Here is a 10,056-nt window from a genome sequence, read left to right on the forward strand (position 1 = left end):
GGGACCAGTGTTCTTCAGCCAGGATTTGCAGTGACACCCGGCAGTATTTTCCAAATGAAAAATCTTTACATTTGTCCTTATTGAATTTAATCCTATTTACTTCAGACCATTTCTCCAGTTTGTCCAGATCCTTTTGAATTTTAATCCTATCCTCCAAATCACTTGCCATCTATGAACTGGTTCAGTGATCTATGAGACAGGGCTCACAACTAAGGCTTGGCCTACACGTACAAGTTATGTCACACAGTGAGAACAGAGACCTCGGCCTGCTCAGGCCTACGACAAACACACTAGAAAAATCATGCCACAGTTTAATAATTGGTTGATTAGGCTACACATAAGAAAAAGGAGTGAAAACAAAGCATAAATCATTCTGGGACTGAAACTGAGCAATTACGGAAGAGAAACTTAATTAAACCCTTATGCAAGTCCCTTTTTCAGAGAGAGGATATTGGTTAGAGTCTTGTCCTGTCAAGCAATCCTTGGTAGTGGGGATAAAAGGACTAGTTCTGTGGTGGAGTTCTGAGCTGATTGCTATGAAAGATGGTTACCTGTCCTGCTCCTGACAAGACAGACAGATACAAAGTGGGAGAGGAGACAGCACAGTATAAGTGGGGGAAATACAGCTTTGGTTGCTGCTCTCAGGACACCAAGTGGCTGGTCAGTCACGGATGTAGGCTTTGGCTCTGGGCTGGCAGGTCGGCCACGACAGCTGTTGCTCTGGGCTTGCTTCCCTGATCTGGGACATCATCTGACTGGTCTGGCTAGGCCCCTCTCCTTCACTGGTCCTTCTCAGGCTGGGCAGAGCCAGATGGGCTGTCTCCTCCTGTCATGTTGGTGCCACGTTGTGCAGTTGGCTGCAGGATCAGGGGAAAAGCTGAGAGAGAGATAGGAGAGGAGGAAGAGAGTGGAGGTGGGAAAGAGAAGGGAAGACAGAGCAGGAGCTCACATGTACCAGGCAGGGTGCTTGCTGGTCCAGCAGTGATGGCCAGGTGTCCTTACCAGAGTGCTGGTCTGGATGTCCTGATGATCCAGACTCACCAATGAAGGACAGCGTCTCTGGAGCAAAGCAGAGGCTGTTGGCCTTTCCCCCAGCAGTCCACCCTTTCTGGCCCCAAAGTCTCTTTTGTAAGCTCTAAATAGAGTGCGGGAGGGAGGGGGAACAGACCATCCCCTCATTAGTTCATTCACTAATTATCCTGATTTCTGACACACCATTTCTGACACACATCATGATTTCTGAGTCTGTCCTCCCTTGGTTTATCAGTCATGACCCTAATACAGTTCTGGGGTTGCATTTTTGTTTGGACAAATCCTGTGTTTCTGATCCCTTCTCGTAATCCTCTTATCAATAGTCACTGTTACAGGTTATTGTAACGTTTTCTGAACTTTCTCCCATGTCCCAGCACTTGATCTGACAGTTAGGGTAGATCTGCAGGCTCCAATTACTGCAAGAGTATCTTGGTAAAAGTGGATCAGATTCATAGATTAATATATATTAATGGGCCAGAAGGGACCATTCTGACCATCATGTCTGAGCTCTTGTACCACACAAGCCAGAGAACCTCACCTAGTGACTCCTGCACTGAGGCCCATACCGTGTGGTTTAATGAGAACAAATCTGTTACAACCACATCCTAGCTTGATTTAAAGGCTTCACGTGACAGAAAATCCATCACATTCCCAGGTAAATTGTGGCTAATCCCCTCACTGCTTAAATTTGAGCCAATTTTGATTTAAAAAAAAATCTGTGGAAAATTTCTTTGAAAAAGGACTTTTAAAAACCATCTGAATGTTGCCATCTTTGACTTGGTTGTCGTCTCCCCCCCCCCCCCCCCCCGCCCAACAAATTCTAATTGCAAATGCTTAGATGCCTATTTTTTGGGTGCACATCATGAGAAACTTTAAGGGGATAAATTTCAAACCACCTAGGAGATTTAGGAGCACCACTTCCAGTGACTTCAGATGAGACTTGTGCTCCTAAACTCCCTAGGCACGTTTAAAAATGTCCCCCTTCAGGGGCAGGTTTGTAGAGGCTGGGTGCTCAGTATTTTCTGCAAACCAGCCTTCTTTAAAGGGTCTGAATTTGGGCATCCAAAGTCTGTATTTGGTTTTAAAATGGAGCCCAATCCTGTTAAATGTAGACCTTAGAACCCAGGTCACCCAGTGGAAGAGACTCTCCTGTGCAAATGGCTCTAAGGTGTTGTCTAAAATTCTACGTGTGTGATAAATGAAGGGGATTGGGGGGTGCTCCCTTTTATGGACACCCATCCAGCCAGTTAACTATCAAGTCCCTCTTGGTGGCTGTTCTCTGCTTGCTTTACCTGTAAAGGGTTAAGAAAAATCCCCAGGTAAAGGAAAGGGAGTGGGCACCTGACCAAAAGAGCCAATGGGAAGGTTAGAACTTTTTAAAATGGGGAAAAAACTTCCCCTTTGTGTCTGCTGTGGTTCTTCGGGAAAGAGGGAAACAGGGTATCAGTTATGCTGTGAGAAGCTGAAGTCCAGATATGAAAATTATCAGATCATATCTAGAACTACCTATTTAACAACCCAGATATGTAAGTAGATCAGGAATGTTTAGAAAGACACAATTAGGTTTATTTCTGTCTATTTCTTTTGGCTAGTGGACTTCTCTGTGCTAACTCCAAATGCTTTTTGTTTTGCTTGTAACCTTTAAGCTGGACCTCAAGAAGGTTATTCTTGATGTTTAATTTTTGTAAGTGGGTTTTTTAAATCTAGCAAACGTCTAAGTTCCAGATGTATTTTCTTTCTTTTTGTTTTTAAAAATTTACCCTTTTTTAAGAACAGGATTGGATTTTTGGTGTCCTAAGAGGTTTGTGCATATGCTGTTTAATTAGCTGGGGGAAACAGCTAATTTCCTTTGTTTTCTTTCTCAGCTCTTCCCCAGGGTGGTGGGGGGGAAGAGCTTGAGGGTACCCCACAGGAAGGAATTCCCAAGTGCGCCTTCCTGGGTTCCAAGAGGTTTGCATTTGGGTGGTGGCAGCATCTACCCATCCAAGGTCAGAGAGAAGCTGTAACCTTGGGAGTTTAATACAAGCCTAGAGTGGCCACTGTTAATTTTTAGAATCCTTACAGGCCCCCACCATCTGCACTCGAAGTGCCAGAGTGGGGAATAAGCCTTGACATGGTGGCAGTAATGGGATCATTTTCAACCAGAAGCACAGGCCTCAGGGTTTTAAAAGGGCACATTTTTCCTTTTGGATGTTTGAAAGCCAGGGAGGTTTTTTTAAAAATTCTTTTCTTCTCTTTGCTGCCTGAGGTGGAACAGGCCAAGCCAGGGAGTCCAACAAGCAGGTTTTTTTATTTTATTTTTTTCTCGTTCATGGCAATGCAATAGCTAGGCTAGAGTAGGGCAACCTGTGTATGAGATTGAGGTCAGGCACCGAAATCCCAAAGCAACACACCACGGAGAAGACAGACCCAAATCAAGGCAGAAGACAGAACCAAATTGGGGGGGGAGGGATAGCTCAGTGGTTTGAGCATTGGCCTGCTAAACCCAGGGTTGTGAGTTCAATCCTTGAGGGGGCCATTTAGGGATCTGGGGCAAAAATTGGGGATTGGTCCTGCTTCAAGCAGGGGGTTGGACTAGATGACCTCCTGAGGTCCCTTCCAACCCTAACCTTCTATGATTCTATGATTCAAGCCCAGACATCCATCTCCATGAAGGAAATGCAGGGAGGGGATGGGGGACCAGGAACTTCCCAGGAGGGAAGGGTCAGGCCTCCCCAATCCGAGATCCAGGTGCCAAGATGGGGGGATGCCCTGAACTCAGACCGAGTTCTAACTGCGGAAGACAGGAGTTTCTTCCTAGAGATGAAGCACTTGGAAGCGGAGAAGTGCTTGGAGGTCAAAGCTCTTAGAGCTGGAAAGGGCTAAGCTGGGTCCACCAGGTAACCCTAACAGTCCTTCTCCAGGTACCGCTCCCCATTCCAAAAAATTCCCCACATACAAGGTAGGCAATGATACAGAGGTCTTCTTAGAACATTTTGAAAGGGCCTGCCTTGGGTACAACACCCCTACAGACCAGTATATGGTGGAGCTGAGGCCACAACTCAGTGGATCCTTAGCAGAAGTGGCAGCTGAAGTGCCTAAAGAACACATGAACAAGTACAAACTTTTTAAACAAAAGGCCAGAATTAGAATGGGGCTAACACCCGAGCATGCCCGTCAGCAGTTCAGAGCCCGAAGGTGGAAACCAGACGTGGCATTTTCCTGACACGCCTCCCAGATTGTAAAAAATTGGGATACCTGGATATGAGGAGCAAGTGTTAAATCTCGGGAAGATCTGTGTCTCCTCATGCAAATGGAGCAGTGTTCCTGAGGAAATAGAAAGGTACATCCTAGATGGGAAGCCCCAAACTGTAATCAAGGCAGGGAAGATCAGAACCAAAATGGGTGGAGGTGGCGGAGAAGAAGAAAGCTAGTAGCAGTTGGAGAGGATACCAGAAGGGGCAACCCGAGACAACACCCCACCCTCAGGGTCAGCCCAAAGCCCCACCTCGCAAGGAGGAGCCCTCCACACAGCCAGGGAGACCCCAGATGCCCCCTCGTCCCACCACCCCACTCTCCAACCACCCACCTCGCCCCAGCCCATTGTCAGCTGGGTGATGCTTCAAATGTAATGAGCTGGGGCATGTGAAGGCCAGCTGCCCCAAGAGCACCAGCCAACTGCAACTGTTCACCCCGGGGTCCCACCGACAGCCTTCAGGCCCAGATGCTTTGCAAATACCCCCAGAGCGAAGGGAAACTGTGAGTGGGTGGGAGAAAGATTACTGTGTGGAGAGACACTGGAGCACAGGTGTCAGCTATCCACCAATCCCTGGTGGACCCCAAATTTATTGACCCAGAGGCCCAGGTGACAGTGCAACCCTTTAAGGCCAGCTCTTTTAACTTGCGTCATAACCATACAGCTAAGGGTAGCCTAAAATTCCTCCTTACCTGTAAGGGGTTAAGAAGCTCAAATAACCTGGTTGGCACCTGACCAAAAGGACCAATGGGGAAAGATGATACTTTCAAATTGGGGTGGGTGGGAGGCTTTGTTTGTGTGTTCTCTTGGGAAGCAGAGAAGCACCGGGTCAGAAAATTCCTTCTCCTATAAACCATCCTAAAATGAGTCTCAATCTTTCAAAAAGAGTAAGTAAATAAGGCAGGGCACGTTAGATTACCTTTTCTTTTCAACTTGTGAATTTTCCCTGTGCTAAGAGGGAGGTTTATCCCTGTTTTTTGTAACTTTAAAGTTTTGCCTAGAGGGGACTCCTCTGTGTTTTGAATCTGATTACCCTGTAAAGTTACCTTCCATCCTGGTTTTACAGAGGTGCTTCTGTTACTTTTTTTTTTATAATAAAGTTCTGTTTTTTAAGAATCTGGTTTACATATTTGGTTGGTATATTATTCTCAAGCCTTCTCAGGAAGGGGATGTAGGGCTTGGGGGGATATTCTGGGGGAATAGGAACTCCAAGTGGTCCTTTCCCTGATTCTTTGTCTAAATCACTTGGTGGTGGCAGCGTACCGTCCAAGGACAAAGGATTTGTGCCTTGGTGAAGTTTTTAACCTACGCTGGTAGAAATAAGCTCCGGGGGCTTTCTTGCAGGTCCCCACACCTGTACCCTAGAGTTCAGAGTGGGAAGGGAGCCCTGACACTTGCCTACAGCCAGGTTGCCTGTCCAGTACAAGGGCTGGTCAGGAATATGGACTTTGGCAGGCTATGATGATTATCCCATTCCCATGCTGCTGGGAGATGACTTAGCCAACCATGTGAGGTTAACAAAATGGGTGGAGATGGTCACCCGCAGCCAGGGCCAGCCCACAACGTTTTGGCACCTGAGGCGGGGACCTCAAATGACGCCCCCATGACTGCTCGCTTGGGCCAAAACTTTGAAAGGTCTCAATTCTGCCTTCTTCCTGTTCTACTCCTGTCATAAATATAAAGGTAAGGGTAACCACCTTTCTGTATACAGTGCTGTAAAATCCCTCCTGGCCAGAGGCAAAACCCTTTCACCTGTAAAGGGATAAGAAGCTAAGGTAACCTCACTGGCACCTCACCCAAAATGACCAATGAGGGGACAAGATACTTTCAAATCTGGAGGGGGCAAGGACAAAGGGTTTTGTCTGTCGGTGTGATATCTTTGCCAGGAACAGATCAAGGATGCAAGCTCTCCAACTCCTGTAAAGTTAGTAAGTAATCTAGCTAGAAAATCATAGAATCATAGAATATCAGGGTTGGAAGGGACCCCTGAAGGTCATCTAGTCCAACCCCCTGCTCGAAGCAGGACCAATTCCCAGTTAAATCATCCCAGCCAGGGCTTTGTCAAGCCTGACCTTAAAAACCTCTAAGGAAGGAGATTCTACCACCTCCCTAGGTAACGCATTCCAGTGTTTCACCACCCTCTTAGTGAAAAAGTTTTTCCTAATATCCAATCTAAACCTCCCCCACTGCAACTTGAGACCATTACTCCTCGTTCTGTCATCTGATACCATTGAGAACAGTCTAGAGCCATCCTCTTTGGAACCCCCTTTCAGGTAGTTGAAAGCAGCTATCAAATCCCCCCTCATTCTTCTCTTCTGCAGGCTAAACAATCCCAGCTCCCTCAGCCTCTCCTCATAAGTCATGTGTTCTAGACCCCTAATCATTTTTGTTGCCCTTCGCTGGACTCTCTCCAATTTATCCACATCCTTCTTGTAGTGTGGGGCCCAAAACTGGACACAGTACTCCAGATGAGGCCTCACCAATGTCGAATAGAGGGGAACGATCACGTCCCTCGATCTGCTCGCTATGCCCCTACTTATACATCCCAAAATGCCATTGGCCTTCTTGGCAACAAGGGCACACTGCTGACTCATATCCAGCTTCTTGTCCACTGTCACCCCTAGGTCCTTTTCCGCAGAACTGCTGCCTAGCCATTCGGTCCCTAGTCTGTAGCAGTGCATTGGATTCTTCCATCCTAAGTGCAGGACCCTGCACTTATCCTTATTGAACCTCATCAGATTTCTTTTGGCCCAATCCTCCAATTTGTCTAGGTCCTTCTGTATCCTATCCCTCCCCTCCAGTGTATCTACCACTCCTCCCAGTTTAGTATCATCCGCAAATTTGCTGAGAGTGCAATCCACACCATCCTCCAGATCATTTATGAAGATATTGAACAAAACCGGCCCCAGGACCGACCCTTGGGGCACTCCACTTGATACCGGCTGCCAACTAGACATGGAGCCATTGATCACTACCCGTTGAGCCCGACAATCTAGCCAGCTTTCTACCCACCTTATAGTGCATTCATCCAGCCCATACTTCCTTAACTTGCTGACAAGTTAAATGCGTTAGGTTTTCTTTGTTTAATGGCTGGTAAAATAAGCTGTGCTGGATGGAATGTATATTCCTGTTTTTGTGTCTTTTTGTAACTTAAGATTTTACAGAGGTGATTCTTTTACCTTTTCTTTAAATAAAATTCTTCTTTTAAGAACCTGATTGATTTTTCATTGTTCTTAAGATCCAAGGGTTTGGGTCTGTGTTCACCTGTACCAATTGGTGAGGATATTATTATCAAGCCTTCCCCAGGAAAGGGGGTGTAGGGCTTGGGGGAATATTTTGGGGGAATAGGACTCCAAGTGGTCCTTTCCCTGTTCTTTGTCTCAAACACTTGGTAGTGCCAGCGTTTTACCTAATCCAAGGGCAAAGACTTTGTGCCTTGGAAGGTTTAACCTAAGATGGTGGAAATAAGCTTAGGGGGTCTTTCATGCAGGTCCCCACATCTGTACCCTAGAGTTCAGAGTGGGGAAGAAACCTTGACAACTCCTCTCATGGTACCGCTCTGCTACCTACCCCAATAAAGGAGAACTAAGAACTTAAAATGCTTGCTCAAAAATTTTAAGTAACACTTAACTTTCACACGCCTGAACAGCAAATGTAACTTTTCTTGTCTGCGTCGTAAACACTGGCATTTTTATCTGTTTGAATAATCAACAGCCTAACCAAAAGAAGGCTGAGGGGAGATATGATTGCGCTCTATAAATATATCAGAGGGATAAATACTAGAGAGGGAGAGGAATTATTTAAACTCAGTACCAATGTGGACACAAGAACAAATGGATATAAACTGGCCATCAGGAAGCTTAGACTTGAAATTAGACAAAGGTTTCTAACCATCAGAGGAGTGAAGTTCTGGAACAGCCTTCCAAGGGAAGCAGTGGGGGCAAAAGACCTATCTGGCTTCAAGGTTAAACTCAATAAGTTTATGGAGGAGATGGTATGATGGGATAACATGATTTTGGCAATTAATTGATCTTTAACTATTCATGGTAAATAGGCCCAATGGCCTGTGATGGAATGTTAGATGGGATGGGATCTGAGTTACTACAGAGAATTCTTTCCTGGGTATCTGGCTGGTGAATTTTGCCCACATGCTCAGGGTTCAGCTGATCGTCATATTTGGGGTCAGGAAGATTGGAAGAGGCCCTGGGGGGTTTTCACCTTCCTCTGCAAGGTCACTTGCTGGAGGATTGTCTGCACCTTGAAGTCTTTAAACCATGATTTGAGGACTTCAATAGCTCAGACATAGGTGAGAGGTTTATTGCAGGAGTGGGTGGGTGAGATTCGGTGGCCTGCATTGTGCAGGAGGTCAGACTAGATCATCATAATGGTCCCTTCTGACCTTAATATCTATGAATCTATAGGTGGAAAGAGCTTGAGATGAGACTAAGGTTAAAGGCCGCCATAGATGATCAGCATCAAGAGAAGACTGCATCAGAGTCTCTTTACTGGCAAAATGTTCTGAAAAGGCTCATTGCCATTGTGAGAATGCTTGCTACCCAAAACCTAGCACTGCGTGGCACGTCAGGTCAGCTTTATGTGCCAAACAATGGAAACTTCCTTAAAATTGTGGAGCTGATGGCTGAGTTTGATGCTGTACTCCAGGAGTATCTAAGAGTCACCACCCAAGAAATATACATACACCACTACCTTGGAAAAACAATTCAAAATGAGATCATACAGTTACTGGCAACAAAAGTCAAACAGAAGATTGTGGCAGATCTGAAGTCAGCAAGATATTACTCTGTTATTCTGGACTGCACACCTGACATCAGCCATATGGAACAAATGACTTTAATGGTGCGTTTTATAACAACAACAGAACCTAGTGAAAATGTCCCTGCAATAGTGACGGTCAGAGAGCATTTTCTGGAATGTATTGACATTGATGATACTACAGGAGCTGGTATGACAAATGTGCTTCTTAAAAAGCTGGAAGGTACGGGAATTGCGATAGCTGACATGAGAGGTCAGGGCTACAATAATGGTGCCAACATGAGAGGAAAGAACAGAGGAGTGCAGATATGGGTCCGAGAGTTAAACCCTCGAGCTTTTTTTGTCCCATGCAGTTCTCATTCATTGAACTTGTTGGTCAGTGATGCAGCATCAGCTTCTAGTGAGGCAGTTGATTTTTTAAATGTAATTCAAAGCATCTATGTATTTTTCTCTGCATAAACTCATCGATTGCAAATTTTGAAGCAACCTCTGGGAACATCCTCTCTGACACTGAAACCACTGAGTTCCACACTATGGGAAAGTTGAGTGGAGGCGATAAAGCCTATCAAACACCAAATTGGGAAGATAGATGATGCCATTTATGGAGGATAATGCTATGACAGGAACTGTTTGTGGGAGAACAGGGGCAGAGGGAAATGGAATCACCAGAAACATACATAACTTCAAATTTCTGCGTGGCTTAATGTTGTGGCATGACATACTGTTTGAAATAAATGTTGTAAGCAAGAGACTCCAAGGTGTTGATCAGGCTGAACAGGTGTGGTGAAACCGCTCTTGCTGCTTCAGGCCTGCAGAATTCGTCAGTATGAAACAATGTATGTATGGTGGCACATATCTATGGAAATCCTCGGGTTTCTGACGTTTTTGGCCTCCTTTGTTAATTTTACCACTGTTTAGAATTAGCCATGGTGGAAGAAAAGGTCAATTATCCATTGGCAGGGGGTCAATTGTAGCACGTCATCTTGGGAATGTGGCACCATGTATAACCTAGGTAT

This window comes from Caretta caretta, chromosome 14 (genome assembly GCF_965140235.1).
Source record: "Caretta caretta isolate rCarCar2 chromosome 14, rCarCar1.hap1, whole genome shotgun sequence".
Taxonomy (NCBI): Eukaryota; Metazoa; Chordata; order Testudines; family Cheloniidae; genus Caretta; species Caretta caretta.